Genomic DNA, 20,440 nt, shown 5'->3' on the forward strand with positions numbered 1-20,440 from the left:
AGGGATTTGTTCACAGATCAAATAAGTATGTCATTAAATGCCGTATACATATTTTAATGTCGGAATTGCAGAAGGCTTTAGTGAAATAAAAGGAATATAATTTAAGAAAGTAATAACAAAAGGTTCGGTACAATGAGTATCGAACCAAGCAATAAAACGAAATACTCCTAATTTCTCGGCCATCTGGACCATTTTCATAGCTTTCGCTTTATGTACTTGATATAGGCAATACACATGTTCTCACAGAATTTGACGAAAAATCTAACGCTTTTTTTATTTATTATTTTATCAATTGCAAATGAACCAAGTTGAAAACAAAAATGTGCATCCTTACATAGACGAGATCTCTTATAATAGTGGTTAACAATGAACTGCATATAACTACATATGCCAGGCCCTTTAAGCCAGTGGATTCCAATGACTCGTAATAACAATAGTTACCAATTATGTATATAGCGACATATGCTTGACTCGTAATAACTATGGATTTCAATGATGAATATACCGACAAATGCAAGAGTCGTTGAGCCAATGGATCCCACTTATGAATATATCGACGTATGATAGCCTCGTTAGTTCAGTGAGTAACGATGATGTTTATACCTACATATGCTTGTCTCCTTGGGCCAATGGCTTCCAATTATGAATATACCGACATAAGCTAGTGTCTTTAGGCACAGGATTCTAATGATGAATATAAGGACATATCATTGTCTCGTTTGGCCAATGGATTCCTATGATAAATATATTGACGTATGCTTGTCTCGTTGGGCCCATGGATAACGAGGATGTATATACCGACATATGCTTGTCTCGTTAGGCAAATGAATTCTAATGATGAATATAAGGACATATCATTGTCTCGTTTGGCCAATGGATTTCTTTGATGAATATATCGACGTATGCTTGTCTCGTTGGGCCCATGGATAAAGAGAATGTATATACCGACATATGCTAGTTTCGTTAGGTAAATGAATTCTAATGATGAATATAAGGACATATCCTTGTCTCGTTTGGCCAATGGCTTCCTTCGATGAATATATCAACGTATGCTTGTCCCGTTGGGCCCATGGATAACGAGGATGTATATACCGACATATGCTTGTCTCGTTGGGCCAATGAATTCCTATGATGAATATACCGACGTATGATAGCCTCGTAAGTTCAGTAACGAGGATGTATATACCGACATATGCTTGTCTCCTTGGGCCAATGGCTTCCAATTATGAATATATCGACGTAAATAGTCTCGTTTGTTCAGTGGATAACGAGGATGTATATACCGACATAATTATGATTGTCTCGTTGGGCCAATTGCGTCCAATTATGAATATACCGACATAATTATGCTAGTGTCTATAGGCAAATGGATTCTAATGATGTTTACACCGAAATATGCTAGTCTTGTGAAGCCGATGGATAACGAGAATGTATACACCGACATATGCAAGTCTCGTCAGGCCAATGGATTTTAATGATGAATATACCAACATATTCTAGGATCGTTAGGCCAATGGATTCTAATGATGAAAATACCAACATATGCTAGGCTCGCTAGGCCAATGTATTCCAATTATGAATATACCACAGAATTTATGGTAATCTCGCTAGACCAATTGATTCTAATGATAAATATACCGATATGCTAGGCTCGTTAGGCCAATGAATTCCAATGACGAGTATACCGACAGAATTTATGGTAATCTCGCTAGACCAATTGATTCTAATGAAGAATATACCGACATATGCTTGTCTTGTTTCGGCTAATGGATAACGAGGTTGTATATACCGACATTTATAACATGACCTACGCTACAGGAGTGAAATAACCTAATGCTCTATTTTGTTTATTACACGGGTGTTATTACACTGGTTATATAATGTGAAATGACGTCATTTTTGTGACGAAATGACGTCATTATTCCAGCGAATTTCTTCAGTTAAACTATTTTACAATGTGAATAAACGGTAATAAGAGTATCAAATAAAAAGAAAATGTGTTGGTCATGTTATAAATAGAATCTTAGATTCGTGGTCATTTTGTATTGTATTTATTAAACTCGTCATCCAAATAAAGATAAAAACTCGGCAAGCCTCATTTTAATCTTTATTTAGATGACTCGTTTAATAAATTCGATACAAAACGACCACTCATGCAAGATCCTATATATACTTGTAACGTTGAGCCAATCGATAACGAGGATTTATATACGCACTTTCCGCCTTAACTTTTTTTGCTAAGAAGAGACTCTAGAAATGAAAAATATCATAAAAGCGGAAAGTGTCGTCCCTGAGCACAGGCTAATCTGGGACAACACTTTAGGCACATTCATTAAACCCCCTTTTCACAGAGCATGGCTCATTTTTTTATTTGGCTGAAACGATGCCAATAAGCCTCTAGCGGTAGAAGTTCGATACACAGGTGACTCGATCGGCTGATGCATAGGTTGTCTCTTTGTTAATCGTTTCCAGAGGATGAAAGGGTTTGTTTATCCATAAGAGTAAATCATAAGATGTTTAAATTCAGGAAATACAACTACAAGATGCCACGTGCATCTTTTATAAAGCAAGATATGCGCTTTAAATGGGTATTTTCACATATGTTGGCATGAATTAAAGTTTGTCATTAAGTGCTTTATATTGATAAATGTAAACATTGGATCTAAAAAGCTCAATTCAAAAAAACAAAGATGACATTGAAGAAAGAAAAAAATAACCCTCAACTGGGCTCGAACCACTGACCCCTGGAGTAAAAGTCTATCGCTTAGGCCATCCGTGCTCACACAATTAGTGATGTATTTTGTACTTTATATAAACAATCCTCGTATTATCACACAATATAACGACACCAACATAACTCTCCAAATTATTCAATCGTTTCGCGTTGCATTGCTTTATAATTTTCAGGTTTTTATATTGTCAAAAGATGCATATCATGGCTATTTTAGAGCTTGGTTAATGTTCAGTATTATTGATAGCTAACAAATACCATAACTACAACAAAAATTGGCGAATTCGAAACTATTTATAAATTTTGTCAATTTACCATAACGTAAAAAGGCCCCTTGTATAATATTAGGGGAGATCGGATTTTTGCAACAAATACTTCCATTAACAACATCAGTACGCTTCTTTGGGTGCTTTTTTTTAGCTTCAAAAATAATTTATGACAATAATCACCAGATGTTGTTATGGATTCCGTTGCATCGCAGACGTTTTGTGAAATACACTATTCTATAAACTGTACGCCTTATAAAGTCTCAGAGATGTCATCATGTACTAACAATTCCCAATCACCTTGTACCGTAATTCTTTTTTTCCGGTAATAAGTTAGTTAATGCTCGTTTTAAATTATAAAATGTTCATTTTGAATGGTGTTCTATAATAAACGTCTGTTATTAATTCTACCACTGTTTAGATTTATTGTATTATTAAGTATGACATACATGTAATCCCTCAGAAATTGCACCTGTATATATGTTTTTGTGTTTTTTTCTTCCTGTTTATGTACAAAAATAATCACTTGTGTACAGCTTGCATGAACGCGAGTCTTAGCAAACATTAACACAAATGAACGCTTGCGTTTAAGAGCCATTTGTATGTTGGCTGAGAAGGTTGCCATTCCACGCCGACCAACTTACCAAACACACATGGTGCGCTAAGTATTGTTATAGAGGGTGGGACTGATTGAATCACGAAAGAAATCATAAAAAGGAACCAATACAACCATCTGCTGCAAAGCGCAAGTAAATATCTGGTAGACGAGAATGTTTTTGTCGACATGAAACAAGCACATCTATACCCTTTCATGATTTGAGTCGTGTTCTGAGAAAACTAGGCATAATGCATGTGCGTAAAGTGTCGTCCCTGATTAGCCTGTCCAGTCCGCACAGGCTAATCAGGGGCGACATTTTCCGCCAAAATTGGATTTTCGCAAAGAAGAGACTTCATTTAAATGAAAATTATTTTAAAAGCGGAAAGTGTCGTCCCTAGTTAGCCTGTGCGGACTGCACAGACGAATCTGGGACGACACTTTACGCACATGCATTATTCCCTTTTATTTTCAAACGTCTTCACTATACATGTATTCGAATTAGAGCGCGTCCATTAGTTTTCAAGTTTGATTAATAATAAAATCTTAACATTCTATAAATATATAAGTGCATAGATCGGAGCGCACAACTTTTATAAATACATGTATTTAGAAAAAAATGCTGTTGGGTAACAAACATGTATACAAATTTATACAACTTAGACACAAAAAAACATTTAGTGCCATAAATCTATCACATTAACACAATCTTAATTTCATATACATGTTGTTAATGAAAACAACAGAACAATAGATCGGCATTCACAAAAGCTAACTGTAACTCACAAAAAAAAACTGTACTTACAGTAAATGTTTGAGTTCGCAGTATTATTTCACTTACAGTAAATGTTTGAGTTCGCAGTATTATTTCGCTCCAATTAATACACTGTTCTTTTATTTTTGAATTTGTTGACTATACATGGAAATATTGTTTATTCGTTTTCTGTGAACGGGTACATAAAATATATCATTTTCTAAACACATAAACTGTATTTATGCGACATAATTGGTATGTGTTGGTAAATATAATACCGGGTAGGTAAATACTTTACAGTTTTGAAGTTTTGAAATTGAACTATCGACTAAACGCCTTTGGCCATGAACATGTTTTCGATACATCTTAATATGTAGTACATATTTTTACTTTCCCTTATATACTAGACATTTACACTGAAAGCTAAAATTAAACTCATCGTTAATTTCCATTGAAACTAAGACACTAATCAATTTTAACAGACTTAATACTTACAGGAGAAAGTCATCATCACATACTACTAAACGAACCTTAAACTTTAAAAACAACGCCCTAAAATTTGAAATGATATGATTTAGTGATATGTTTGCGTGTATTTATTTCATTTTGTATGCAAACAATGAATTAGTTTCTCAATAACCAAAATATATGGCGGAAATAATGGCGCATCTGAGATAGGTCTGTGATGCGTTAAAACGTTGCCGGTTTAGTCGCTAATGTTTTTCAATATTTTTGTGAAATTGCTTTGAGGCGTTTTACATAAATTTATGAAAAAATCCTATTTATGCTAGGTAACAAGTACGTAATATGTTGTTGAAGCTGTATGCACATTTGCTTGATCAGTTATTCAATGCGTATTTATTTCATGTCTTATATTCGGCATAAAGAACAACAGTTTAACCAAGCGAAAACAATACTAAGCCGCTATATCTGAAAAAGTATAAAGTACAACACGGTATTAACGTTAAAAATAGTTTAACAGATTTAGTCTCTGAGCTGACGCCGCCGCCGTTTGCTATAGTCAATTAGTTTCAAGTTTTAATTTGGGCATTAACAAAAACGTTGTTTTTTTTAAATGCAATCGCTTTAGCCAGACCCCGGGGTCAAGTTTTCGCATAATGGAACATTATACACAAAAAAAGTGTTAGAACTACCTGAAAATTTTCCAACGATATTGTAGTTTTATCCGCAAAGCGAACACAGTCCACCGTTACTTACATTTATTAAATGAACTTTATAATGAGTAGTTTCTCTTATGACTAGCTTGAAGGCAAATTAAATGTAATTAAATGACCTGTATTTGTTCACTTAGTTCCTGTATGTTTCGCCAGAGGCGGCAAGCGTCAATTTGTATTTTTTGTCAATGTCAAATCAAAACAATCAGTTTATTGAAATATTGCGTTGAAACCTTTCTTTTGAAGCTTTTTTTACCGGTGCTCAATCGCGCGCTAATTATGTTCACGAAAATATGTAAGCGTGTAACAAACGAAACTAATTTGAAAAGCCATTCGAGGACTAATGAATAAATAATACGTATCAGAGGATAAAAACACAATAATTTCAAGTTTGCATTTATAGAGGCTACAAACGTTGCTTGGGCGAAACAATGCCTGTTTGTTTCCACGGGAACTTTCAAAACACTACAGTGGGAGGGTCGGCTTACTTTTTTTTTATTTAATTCTTCACGATTTTCCCGCTTTAATGAGGATATCAATTACACTGACAGAACATCTCACAAACCTGTATTCAACATTATTTCCGTAATATGTATAACATAATTGATCCAATATTGTATCGAATGTAGATGTTCGAAATATCAACCTGGGATACAAACCCTGTATCAGGTGTTTACAAACGGGCTTGACATAATGTAAACATACCGTTAATAACTTTATTTTTTTGCAAATATCTCAAGTCATTAAAATTCATTTGCAAAAATCTTTAGTGCATAACAGACAGTTTTTCTTGCAGTTTGTGCCAATATCTTAAGGTATAAGAATAAATCCTTAAATATGTCTAAAATCGGTGACAAAATTTCACGTTGCGTAAAGCTTAACCGTTTAAATGAATGCAGTACACGTTGAATTTTTTAACAAGAACACATGCTTATTAAATAAAGTAATTCTGATGTATTTCACATTGCCATAAGCAACATACAAATCTGTCTTTTATGCACTAGTGGAAATTCTTAAGAAAAATTGTTTTAAAAAGTTATTCGAAAAAATACCACTTACCGGATCCCACAAAGTCAAGTGATCCCACACCCTGAATCTGTTCAATATCATTCCGTGTGATCCATTGTAGAAACGCAAATTCCAAGGCCGTCGGCTATAGGGTGTCTATTGAGGCTGCCGCCGTCCGAATATTATAGCAAGTTTTCAATCTGTAAAAAAATGCGCCGATTCTTTCAAAATATTGAAAACAAATCCTCACCTGTTGTTTCAAGTCTGCCATTATTCCGTGACCATTACATTAAACCATTTATATTTGTTTGCAGATTCAACACTTTTACAATACGCTCATAATCTTCCTATAATCAGGGGCGTTCCTGAGGCTATTTCAACTATACGCACGACCGAGCAGCGAAGCTGCGAGTGGGGGTAGGTGCGGGAGGGGGTTCCCCCCTCCTGCTAGGGGGGGGGGGGGGTTTGGGGGGGCCTCCCCTCGAAAATTTTGTAAAAATTCATTGCAGATGGTGCGTCAGCCCTCGCAGCCCATCTGGTCTCGCATAACGACTGCAATTTGGTTCTTTTCTCCATTTCCTCACGACTGACGGGGTCATTTTCCAAGTTGTCCTGGAAGTTAAGCAGTTGCTTTGTTGAATAATTAAATGCGAAAGCTATAACCTGTACTGAAGACATCATATTTCGTGCATGGTGTTCTCTGGATGCATGTACGATAGCCAAGTTAAGGCAATGGGCTCTACAGTGGGTATAAATAGCTTCCGGAAACAGTGTCCTAATTCTAGCCTGTACACCGCTGTGCTTCCCCGACATATTTCCAGCCCCGTCATAGCATTGGCCGCGCATGTTCTCTACAATGACACCTAAATGAAACGAAAGTGCATATTAAAACACGCTTAAAGAAACCAACCAACACGAATGTATATATAGTAGGGATGGCAACGTTTAATCGGTTAACCGGTTATCCGTCACTCTGGATCCAACCGGCTTTTTATTGCATAAGGAAGCATTGTTTGTGCAACTGTAAATAATATTCTATGCTGTGAAGTAAATTTTTCATTTTGAGAGCATAAATTGTTGAACTTGGCACTGTAAATTGATATAAAATGTCCATCTAAGTCAAATTTAGTTTTAGATTTATGTTAGAAGATTCTAGAAAACCAGCCCAGGTACTCACAAAATTTAAAGGTATTAATTACGTTTATGGGATAAACATTAAAATGTGTTCCTTTGTAAAAAAACGTATTTTTATGTACTGTTGAAACATTTAAATCTAAGTATGATCTCGGATACTGGAAATTTTAATCATTGAAGTTTTTAACACAAAGTGAATATCATTTCAACATTTATGAGTTTCTTGATGATGTAAGTCCTGTATTTAATCTTACACACAATTGCCAGTGTATATTTTTGTTAGTAATGATTTCTGTGATAATTGTGAATAAGTAACATTTATATTTACCGTTTGCATTTATTGATTAATTGGAACAATATAGATATACATTGCGCTTTAATGGTTATGTTCATTTAAGCCCAAAAAGTATGGTAATTAAAACTTAAATAATACAGAAAGAAAGCACTATAACACTGTTCTACTTTAAGTTATGTTAATTTTTATATTATATTTAATCATTCTAGAAGCACATACCAGTATATATTAAAAATATTATCAGAAAAATGTCAAAATATAGTGCTACATTTATGAGTAAAACAAGCAAATCCAGTTGCATAGAGCTGTTTATTGTTATTGTAACGATTTTCAATATACATATAGTGTGATAATAGCATTTCTTGTATAATATGCAATATAAAATTGCAAAGATATTAAATATAAATGTCATGTTTTTACCAGGCATTTATTTTCTTGCAATGGATAAAGAAGTAGCGATATTGATAGATGCAAAATGGAATAACATTGTCCGCTTTTACCTAAATTAGTTGGACTACACATAGTGTAACACTTATGTATGCATTAAGGAAGTCATAATAATCAGAACTGATTAGTACCCAACATAAACATTAAGAATACACTATAAACACCTTGATATTGACCTGATTGCAAAAAAACAACAACATTAAAATGTGAAATCCGTCAAATTTTTTATAGTTTTTAAATACTCCACTTAACATGACATTGTCTTTCGCATTAAAATACATCTTTTTAGACTATTTTCACAAAACGTGACCAGGAAACATCTGGTATTTCTTATTCAATTTCAAGTTAATTAATTTTGGATTTATCAAATGTGAAAGGTCAAGCAACTGTGTCATGTTTAAGGATAAAACATAGCATGTACTTGATTGAAAGATGTTGCCCAATTCTAGCAGGGACCTATACATACCTGTTTGTATAGTCCCTGTTCTTATTATATACTTTAAATTGCATGTTTATATAATGTATGAATAAAAACAAACAAGTACTTTAAACATAGTTGTGAATAAATTCTTTCATGGTTCAGAGTGAAAATGGTTCTAATTGGCATCTCTCAGTCATATAACCAGCCATACAATTACTACAACAACTATTTTGGTTCCCTGAATACAAGACACTGCTGTTACTGTAGCCAAAATGATTAACCAAATGTAAGCGCAAGCATGTGGAATTGTTTTGAATGTATGAGAACATTTCAATGTCCATTCCTTTCCTGTTTTTCAAAATGTCACCGATGTTATAATAACACAGTCAAGGCACTTGCAGGTTTACCATTGCAACCTGCTCTACAGATTTCTTGCATGTACTTTTCAAGTGTTGTAGGTGGTTGCATATGAATAACTATTGCAATCGAAGGCGCGTTTAGACCCATAACTAAGGCAACTGTTTCAAGCACTAAACAAACTTTTGGATTTTTCTTTCTAAGCTCAGAAATAATGTGAGCTTTCATTCTGTCCTTGTAGTTTTTGAGAAATTGTGCTACAATTCAATCTTCTGGTTGTGTACTGGATTCAGGACAATATGCATGTTTTCCTAGTTCATAGCAAAGTAGTTAAAAGCAATAGCCTAGAGATTCCAAAATATCACAGTACATAATTTATGGTGACTATAAACTCAATATGTTGCTCTTTTAATTCAGGCAGCTCTTCATGCATTATCATATCATACTTTTCATATTTGTGAATATTTGGCATTCTTTCTTATTTTTCCCCAAAAAATATAAGGGCAGTCAGAGTTGGCTAATACTTTTGTTGTGTTCTTGAATTGGAGGCTTTCAATAAGGTTTTCTATAGCATTTGGTGTTGCTGTCGCTGTAAGTGCCAAGTGAGGTATTTTGGGAAACAAACATGTCAGGTCTCCAAGTCTGTTGAACGCTTTGCAGAAATCTGAACCCCTGTAAAAACAAGACACATTACAAATATGATGTTGTTCTGTCGTAATTCCAGCAATTCATATTTAATTTATTTTATAACACGGTTTTTGAATGAACTGGAAAATGCAATCAGAAAATTCAACTTTTTTCATTCTTTAAACAAGGAATGTGTCCATAGTTACTCAGAAATCTATGAATAATAAACAGACAGATATATTTATGAATAGTCGCTAGGTGTGGAATTAGCAAATTGCTTATTGTCATTCAACACAATATAACAATCGTGGTAAAGATCGCGAAAACATCTTACTACCTGAAAAATAATGCTTTTTCCTGAGCCAGTTAGAAGAACTGCGATCGCATCTTTCAAATCATAAAGACTCTTTAGGGCTTTCAATTGGTAGTCGCTAAAACTAAACTCTATCTTCAGCTTGCTCGTCGCATATTCTAGATCGGACTTGAAATCCATTTTAACTCTGAAATGTAAACAATACCATGCAATAGACCGTTTGCCGTAAAAGTCAACTTATCAATTATTATGTAATTATATATAATTCAATTGCTTGGTTTTTGCATAAAAAATAATAAGAAAATGATTTGGAATGGTAATAATGCGTTTACCCTCTATATATTGCATCACTATTTTTATGCGTAGTATATCGCCTTATAACGCAGGCGGATCACGCGTTGGGTGTATCAAAGCCAAGATGGCTGGTAGTTAGGTACGAGTCTACTCTTTACGGAGAATCCGGAGATGGACGAAGTGTTACGATTGGTTATCCGTTTCTTTAGGAGGTTAACCGATTACAAAATTAATATTCGGTTACTCTTGCAGAAATGCATTTTTTGTTGAACGCGATAAATGCTCAAATCGTTAGCACCTTTTCCTTTTCAATCAGCACACACCAGTGATAGTTTTCATCTGTATGAGAAACATAAATAGACTACAACATATTTAATGTAGTGATTGACTTAAAGGTGATAGTTATTTTCGGATATGTTCGTCCCACCGTTTGTTTATGTTTATGTGAGCACTGGAACTCTTGATAGAAACTATTGAAGTTCATCAGTAACTATTTAAATGTTTTGTTATATTGTTTTATCTGGTTATATAATTTTGTATATGTAGTAGTGATGTCATATTAAACACGGCGTTGCTAAGAAAATTAACTTGACGCAGCTAACCAAACCACCTTACAACAAAATAATGACATCCTTCAATGCGATCGATGGAGTCTGAATCATAACCCACATATTTAAAACTAAGTCAAGCAGAGCTATTTCAATACCTCGCGCAAGTAAACGAGTTCATTTAGTATCATTAGCATTACCACGCTTTGTTTTATTATTCCCAAAGCGTAAAAACGCTTCATTTATTATTACATGAACAAAGATTTTGAGAAAGCAAAAGTAATAAAATAGAGTTGCATCATATATTATCCAATTAAGATAAACACGCTTCATTTATTATTTATTATCCCTTGATCAAAGTCACGTTTCATGTAGTATGTTATTTGCAAAAACGGACTAACGCTGAATTTCAAATACCACGCTTTTAAGAATGTTTACGCGTTTCCAAAACACGAAACCCTGTTGGGAAAACTTCAATGTTCGGGCCAGTGATTTTGTAATAAATAATGCGTATATTTAATGTAATGTGACTTGTCATAACGTGACACATTCTCTTTTCATGTAAGGCAATACGTGCATTCAAAAGTAATCGTTCCCCTAACAATCCTAATTGAACGGCGTCATATGAAAATTGGCCCTATGGTATATGCGGCCAGCGTTGCTCCAGAGCAGCCTGCGCAGTCACTCAAGGTCTCGTGGTCTCATTGGCGTTAAATGGTCTGGAGCTACATATGTCGAATAAGACCTATTTTCGCATAGCGCGGATCAAATAATACTCAGTACGTTTGTGTACTCGAATATAGCCAATGTCATAGTTAAGTATAGCACTGCACTTTGGTGTTATCGCAACTTCGAAAGTCAGCTATTATAAATAAAAATAAGTTGCATTTATATAATATTATCATCATGATAGTTCTCCTTTTCATTTTCCTAATTATCATCAATTTCAGCAGTGTCATGATTATCAATATCATTATAATTAGCAGCAGTACCACAATCAGCAGCAGTACCAGCATCAGTGGCATTTCACTGCATTTCAGTATTATTATAACCACAATTGCATCATACCCCTGTGATCAATATCATACTATTATGTAATTTAAAAAGGGACGTGTTCGCAGATGTTCACGTTATTTGAAGTGTGTCATTAAACGCTTTTAATAGCTAGATTTGAACATCGGTGATACAGAGCTCCGGTAAAAAAAACAACAAAGACACAATTTATAAACGAAAATCAAAGAAAAGTATCTGCTTAACGAAAATCCAGTGTTTGTTGATATTTCGTCAGTGATTAGCCTTGGCGGACTGCACAGGCTAATCTTGGACGACACTGTACGAACATGCCTGGTTTTCACACAACGCACAAGTAATTAGGCTGCAAGACAATCAACAAGACAGAGTATATTTGCATATAAATGTAATTGTTTATAAACGTCAAAGACCTATACAATACATTTTTATAGGTCTTTGTAAACGTATACGTTTTTCGAATGTTTTTTTTATGTGGTACAAAGACAGTCGGTTAACCGCTTAACCGCTCAAATATCGAAACAGGTTAACCGGTGACGGATTTGCTTTGGTTTGCCATCTCTAATATATAGTGTTATTTGAGCATCAGTTCATCATTTAAAATTTTTAAAGTTATTCCAGTCAACATTGTTGTTTTTTTCTTATGTTTTTTTTTTTGCTCAGCTGTTATGAACTATCGATTATCAACTCATGAATAATTTCTTAAATTAATATGATTTTAAACTAGATTTTGATAATAAGAATATTAGTTGTATACCTAGATTCCTAAGATTTTCCAGAAATGAGTTGGCAGGTGACTCGCCAGTGGTACTCTCGCATTCCGCAAAACCAAGAAAATCTCCCTGCACTGTATCAGATTCTGTATCAACAAAACGAACACACAGAGCCATTAGCTCCTTGGTTGCGCTGTCGGTTGCTTCATCAGCAATAAATCCAAACATTCCAGCATTGTTACAGGCCTGCACTATCTTGTCTGATACCAATTTCCCGCAGATTCTGATTAATTCATTTTGAATTTTGGAGACGTATATTTTGTTCGAGGGTCGCCATTTTGTAGATGTTCTTTCAAGACAAGGTTATGTTTGGCCTGAAAGTCCAACAATCCCATAAAGTTACTGGTTTCCTCCTCTTTGCCCCTTATAGCCAGGTTTTGCTGTCCACAGAGGATAAGTGTGTCGACAATACCCACCAGGATTAAGCGGTTGACTTCTACCAGACTATTATATTGAGAATTTATACAACATTCAATATCCCTGGTGGTCCCCTGCATTATGCTGATGAAATTCTGTGCGGCAATGCTTTGCTGTGTGTGATACTCTGCAGAATCACCATGTTTCTCAAGAATCTTTTTAGCGTTGCTCCAGTCGGACACGGAAGATTTGGTCAAAGCCTTACATCGGGGAAAGTACTTTGTCCTGTCATAGATTTTTTATATATAAACTTAATAGTGGAGAGCAATTTCGAATTAAGATACAATAATCTGAATTAAAATTAATGTTGGCATTCCCTATAATTCTATCATTATTTGAACGCCCAGAAATGTGAAAAAAATCAAAGAAATGCTACATTTTAGATATACATTTCAAATTCTAGAACGGGTAGATAGATTCTATATAAATATACCTACCTTAAGGGAAATGTAAAGTTGTGTACATTTTCCCACTTAGCTGTCAAAAGAGCTAGCTTCTCAGTATCATCTAAATGTATTGGACTTGTTTCGCTGGCATTATCTCTAAAAACATCGGGATATAACGGAGCGTTCACCGACATTTTGAAAATGTGCACCATGTAAACATAATTTGGTACCCGTGTCCGTATATAGGTTCCCAAAAAATTTAAGGGCGACAACACAGTCGTAAAACGAGTAAAGTCTATACACTGATTACTACCCCTCATCAGTGAAAAAAGCATTTACTTCGTATGTTTGGAGTTAAGACTGTGTTGTGTTTTGTACCCACTGTTATTTTCTATAAGTGGGCGTCTTGTTTGCTTGTTTAAATAATTATACCCCTAACCCCCCTTAGCCGTCACTTTTTATTGCATTTTTCGAATATTATTTTTTTTAAGTTTGAAACTGAATTATACGCACGGGCGTACTGCCGTATGCCCAGGTACGCCCCTGAATAATTATCTAACATGGTGCATTTGGCAATTTTGTTCACAGGTTATACCAGAATGGGTGATCACGTGATAATCAGAAGAAAGTCAAGACGTCGACGTCACGTTTAAAAAAAAATTAATGCCGCTGACTTTTCAGTCATATTAGTAATAATGTAATCAGAGTTTATTTCGTATACATATTCGCTCTGGATCTCGACTTGATTCGCTGCGAATTGTTGAAGCGGGAGCGGCTCGCTATGAAATACGTGACTGTTGATGGGATTCACATACTAAATTACCCTCCTGCAAGCAGCAAGAATACAATACAAATAGAGAAGTATTGATATTTAAAAACCTGAAACGAATATTCTTTGGATGCTTTAACTATGCTTGGTAAAGGACAAACTTGTGAGAATCGTAGTACGTACTCAAATGATTTTACGAGCTCAATGGACACAGCTTCCTACAAGTTCACAAAGGTATCCCGCTTTCAGCCGAAAAACTTAACCCATTTATGCCTCGTGGACTCTCCCATCCTTCTAAATTGGATCAAGTTATTTCCAAAAATTAGGGATGTCTGGTATATTTATTTCTATTTTTAGAATATTTCTTACAGAATTTCGTTTAAGCAAACAGTGTAGACCCTGATAAGACGCCGCATTATGCGGCGTCTCATCTGGGTCTACGCTGTTTGCCAGACCTTTTTTTCAAGACGCTAGGCATAAATGGGTTAAGTCGCCCAATGCTTGCTGATACCAAATAAGATATGATGAAATGTGATGACAAAAGTCCAAATAAATAGGACGAATATTTCACGCTTTAATCAACCGAACCCAAACTTAAATTTGGATGCCGTTTCTTTTAATTTAATAAGTACGCATGTATTTCCTTTACACTTTTTTTTTACTGGAAAACGTGTGACCGATCTAAGTTATTTTTTACAAGCAACATAACTGCAAGGGATTTTGGCATACATTAGTTTGCTAGTATTCCTTCTCGGTCTTTAAGGAAGCACACTTATTTATTTATTTATTTTAAATCACGTTTTATTTTTGTTAAATATTGTTACATTTGTTTTTATTTGAATCTAGTATTTAATTTTACGCAAATACATTTATTTATATACATGTATTTGTTCAATATAACTTTTTTTAACAAGGTTACAATTTATGAGGCCTAACTACTGATTATATTTGTTGAGTTCTTCAGAATGGCATTGAATGACTGTACAATTAAAAAGAAAATGAATGTCCATTTTAAATGAAATACATATACCTGAGCTACAGTTACAATCCATACATATTTACAAAGCGTGATTTTTTTCCGAATTCTTATCGTTCGATTATCTCGCAAACCTTGTATTCGACATAAAATTGTTACAGTATACAAAACAGTGACCGTTAAAATGTACTGAATAATACAGGGTCGTACCTACGCTATTCTCCTCTTATTGCCGATTATTTGTACAATGTTCGTTTTACCTGACAAACCAGTACGTGATTATAAGGAACATCTGTGCATTGTATAATCAACTTTGAGATTGTCTATTTTGTCTTGTCTCAATCACGTTTTTTCAGTTCTTTTTCCATTACCTTCGGATTATATGTTTGTTATGCAGTGTATTTAACATAACCGCGTTATTTACGATTAACATCTGTTTTTATTTTATAAAGATTTATATCTTATTAGTCGTGTCAACGAATAACGAAATTGTGAACGATTGTTTCCAACTAGTTGACAATCGTGTTGTTGTCAATCGCCTTACGTAATAATCATACGTGATATCATCTTAATAGTGCCCCGAAGGGTGTGTTTTAATTAATAAACAACAGAGTTATGACTCTTGTACCGTCATCGCACCTCATAGTTATAGGCTTTATAACTACCGGTATATGACGTATTGTTTCAAGTTCTGAAATGATATGAAATGATATTGGTCAGCACAGGAAAGATACACAAGGTGGTTATGCTGTTCCCAAGACAAATTAGATATGAGAAATAAATAAAGAACTATTGAATTTTTGTTTCTCTTTAGCGCTTTTCCCCGACGGCTTGCATCACTCGTGGTCTTCTATTTTCGTTCCTATCAAAACAAGTGGGCATATGCTCCACATAAGAACTTTCGAAATATTGCAAAACACACGTAAATGTAAAGAAAATATATGTGCCTCGCTCTGTGAAAAGGGGTTTGATGCATGTGCGAAAAGTGTCGTCTCATATTAGCATATGCAGTCCGCACAGGCTAATCAGTGACGACAATTTCCGCCTTAACTAGATTTTCGTCAAGAGACTTCCTTTAAACGAAAAGTACAATAAAATCGGAAATTGTCGTCTCTGATAAGCTTGTCAGGACTGCACAGGCTAATCTGAGATGGCACTTTACACACATGCATTGAACCTCTTTCTCAGAGCGCGCCTCCTATGTTTTAGCTCACCTGAGCACAACGTGCACATGGTGAGCGTCTGTGATCCTTTTGTGGGTCGTATGTCGTCAATGTTGTTGTGAACTCTCAAGAGGCCACAATAATTGCCCAATGTTCATGAAACTTGGTACGAACATGTGTCACAATCATATCTTGGACGATTTCGAAAATGGTTTCGGTCCGTTCATAAACATGGCCACCAGGAGACGGAGAAGTTTTCCTTATGTGGCTTAAGTTAAACCTTGTTAACATAGGCAGGTCCAATGGAGGGTGCGGACGCACCGTACGCCCCCCCCCCCCCCCCCTATAATCGCCAAAGTGAAGTCAATTAAAATTTGATGTTTCACACGAAACTAGATCTAAATCACCTATTAAACTCATACGGCGTGACATGCTCGAAAAGTGGTTGTCAGAGCCTTCAAAATCACTAAAATCGTGGAAATTCCAGGGGACTTCGGCCCCCTGGACCCCTAGCAGTGCTTTCCCTGCACCCACCAGGGACCGCCAGCAAATCTTTCAATAATCCCGCCCCCTTAACCAGAAATCCTGGATCCACCCCTGCTTAACACTCTTGAAGTCACATTTTTTGTCCAGTCTTAATAAATCTGTGTTATTTTTTATTAATGATATCTGGGCCTAGTTCGAAAATGGTTCCTGTCCGTTGAAAGACATTGCCCCCCCCCCCAAGGGGCGGGGCATTGTTCAATATATGGGTATATTGAAATCTTGCAAATACTCTGGAACCCAAATTTATATTACACTCTTCAAGAAACTTGGTAAGAACATGTTTCACTCATAGCTCGGCTGAGTTCCAAAATGGTTATGGTTCGTGGAAAAACATGGCCATCTGTGAGCGGGGAATTTTTCCATATACGGCTAAATGAAACCTTGTTAACACTCTAAAAAGACTAGAAGTGACATGTGTAGTCCAATATTAATAAAACTTAATAAAACACTTTTTGCCATGACATTTAGGCCGAGTTTGAACATTCTTTCGTTTTAAGAAAACATGGCCGCTGGGGGCGGGGCAGTTTTCCTTGAATGTCGTTAGCAGAAATTTGTTAACGCTAAATTAGCCACGTTTCTTCATGAGAACATTCATGAGACTTGGTAAGAACATTTGTCCCAATTAAATCTCGACTAAGTTTTAAACTGGGTGACTTGAGCTAAGAATCTAGGTCACGAAGTCAAATAAAAACATGCTAACACTCAAGAAGTCACTGTCATTTGTGAGGTTATCTTAAAAAAACAATAAGGGGGGAATTCGGGGGGGGGGGGGGAATTCGGGGGGGGGGGGGAATTCGGGGGGGGGGGGATATTCTTGGGTGCGATGGTTGGAACGGTATTTTAAACATAAAATAATAAAAATAAATATTTGTGTTTTTTAACCATTAAAAAAAACAATTTGGGGGGGGGGGGGGGGGGGTTGGGCTGAGGGGGGGTATAGTATAGTGTGAGGGTGTGGTGGTCATTTGTGAGATGATCTTAAAAAAAAAAATAATTCGGGGGGGGGGGGGGGATTCGGGGGGGGGATTCGGGGGTGGAGGGGGGAGGGCACGGGGGATGGTCTGGGTGGAATCTATTGTGGTATGTCAGGTAAGAGTAGTTTTGTCGAAGTATCAATCAAATCTAATCATAAATAAAGAAGTTATGGCATTTTTAGCAAAATTTAATTATTTGACCTTGAGAGTCAAGTTCATTCAAAGGTCAAGGTAAAATTCAACTTTCCAGGTACAGTAACCTCATGATAGCATGAAAGTATTTGAAGTTTGAAAGCAATAGCCTTGATACTTTAGAAGTAAAGTGGATCGAAACACAAAATTTAACCATATATTCAAAGGTACTAAGTCAAAAAAGGGACATAATTCCGTAAAAAATGACAACCAGAGTTATGCAACTTGTCCTTTTACTGTACCCTTATGATAGTTTGCGAGTGTTCCAAGTATGAAGGCAATATCTATGATAGTTTAGGGGTAAAGTGGACCAAAACACAAAAATTTAACAAAATTTTCCATTTTCTATGTATAAAGGGCCCATAATTCCGTCCAAATGCCAGTCAGAGTTACATAACTTTGCCTGCACAGTCCCCTTATGATAGTTAATAAGTGTTGCAAGTATGAAAGCAATAGCTTTGATACTGTAGGAATAAAGTGGACCTAAACACAAAACTTAACAAAATTTTCAATTTTCTAAGTATAAAAAGGGCACATAATACTGTCAAAATGCCAGTCAGAGTAACATTACTTTGCCTGCACAGTCCCCTTATGATAGTTAGTAAATGTTGCAAGTATGAAAGCAATAGCTTTGATACTTAAGGAATAAAATGGACCTAAACACAAAACTTAACCAAAATTTTCAATTTTCTAAGTATAAAAAGGGCACATAATTCTGTCAAAATGCACGCCAGAGTTATCTCACTTTGCCTGCCCAGTCCCCTCATGATAGTAAGTAAGTGTGCCAAGTTTGAATGCAATAGCATTGATACTTTCTGAGAAAAGTGGACCTAAACGCAAAACTTAACCGGACGCCGACGCCAAGGTGATGACAATAGCTCATCTTTTTTTTTCAAAAAATAGATGAGCTAAAAATGTCACTAGAAATAAAATATCTATGTTCAAAAAGTATTGTCATTATTTTGAACACCATCGTCTAAGAGTAGTCTAGTTCTTTCGAGTCTTTGGTGAGCGCTTAAGGGCCCCATGTCCCTCTTGTTTCGTTATGAATGCAAGTGGTTATATTTCAATAAATTTAATGCCCGAGGCATCGTGTTTGGTACAAGAAAATAACCACGAGGCGCTTCATTATTACAGCAAGAGCATGCATCTCAACGCTCGTGTATTACACAATCATCGCATAAACGTTTGCTATTGCTTTTGTCAGAATGTCGCTTTACAGTTACGTAAAAATGATTTATAAAGATGCGTGTGCTAAAACGGTTTCGATCAAATGGCTGAAATTTGTCTAAAACCTGCTAAATATTTTTCAAGTAATTTCTTTCATCCTTGCATAGTTCATCTATTCTTGGCGGGTAATAGCTTCAAAATATATACCGTATTCTGATGATTTGAAATATAACCCCTAAAATGTTTTACCGTTCGACTGACGACACATGGACACTAATAGTAGAAGTTAAACGTTAAAACAAGTTTACATTTCATGTCTCTGTGATTTAGATCATTTAGACATATTTAACTACTGTCTTATAAAACATAGAATATGCAAAAAAAAATGTAATATTCCATGCTACACCCTCATTACGATTTCTTCCTTACAATAAGATGCAAGACGTTAATCTGTATTGTGTTCCAAATGATGCAATTTCTTGAAATTGTGTTTAGTGTTAAGTTGTATGTATCCTGTATTCAATGCATAGACAATAGGCCAATGTGTTAAATAAAACAAACGCTATGGGATATTTACAAGAAATTCCTGCTATACCATGAGTTTCATAATTCATTTGTGAAAGGTGCTGGTTCACGGACTGGCATTAAAACAAGCATCAGTGTTTGACAAACACACATGTCTTCATTTGGTGCTGAAAGGCCAGTCTCTAAGACATCATAAATTATTATAAATTCAAATGAGGTCAGGGTCAAGTCTTTACGGTCAAGGTTAGATAAGAAAGGTGCTAAGAGAAGACAAGAAACAGCAACAGAGTCAGTATCCAACTGTTGTATCAAACAGTGGTGCTGCTTGGTAACATATGCAAGCGATGTGTTTGTGAAACACTATGCCCCCATATATATGACCTTTGACCTTGACCTTTCACCACTCAAAATGTGCAGCTCCATGAGATACACATGCATGCCAAATATCAAGTTGCTAGCTTCAATATTGCAAAAGTGTACATTTAATGAGCGATTTTGACCCATATATTTGACCTTTGACCTTGAAGGATGACCTTTCACCACTCAAAATGTGCA

The 20,440-nt window shown here is 35.5% G+C and overlaps 1 long non-coding RNA gene across 1 annotated transcript; it reads right to left on the minus strand.

Annotated features, from left to right (window-relative positions):
• Window positions 1-8,250: 8,250 nt before the first annotated feature.
• On the minus strand, window positions 8,251-10,662 carry LOC127858442 (uncharacterized). Its single transcript, XR_008038936.1, has 2 exons — window positions 10,148-10,662; window positions 8,251-9,855 (listed from the first exon to the last, which is right to left on the minus strand). It is a non-coding gene; the product is annotated as an uncharacterized LOC127858442 (long non-coding RNA).
• Between the last annotated feature and the right edge of the window lie 9,778 nt (window positions 10,663-20,440).

Source organism: Dreissena polymorpha, chromosome 14, assembly GCF_020536995.1.
Source record: "Dreissena polymorpha isolate Duluth1 chromosome 14, UMN_Dpol_1.0, whole genome shotgun sequence".
Lineage (NCBI taxonomy): Eukaryota > Metazoa > Mollusca > Bivalvia > Myida > Dreissenidae > Dreissena > Dreissena polymorpha.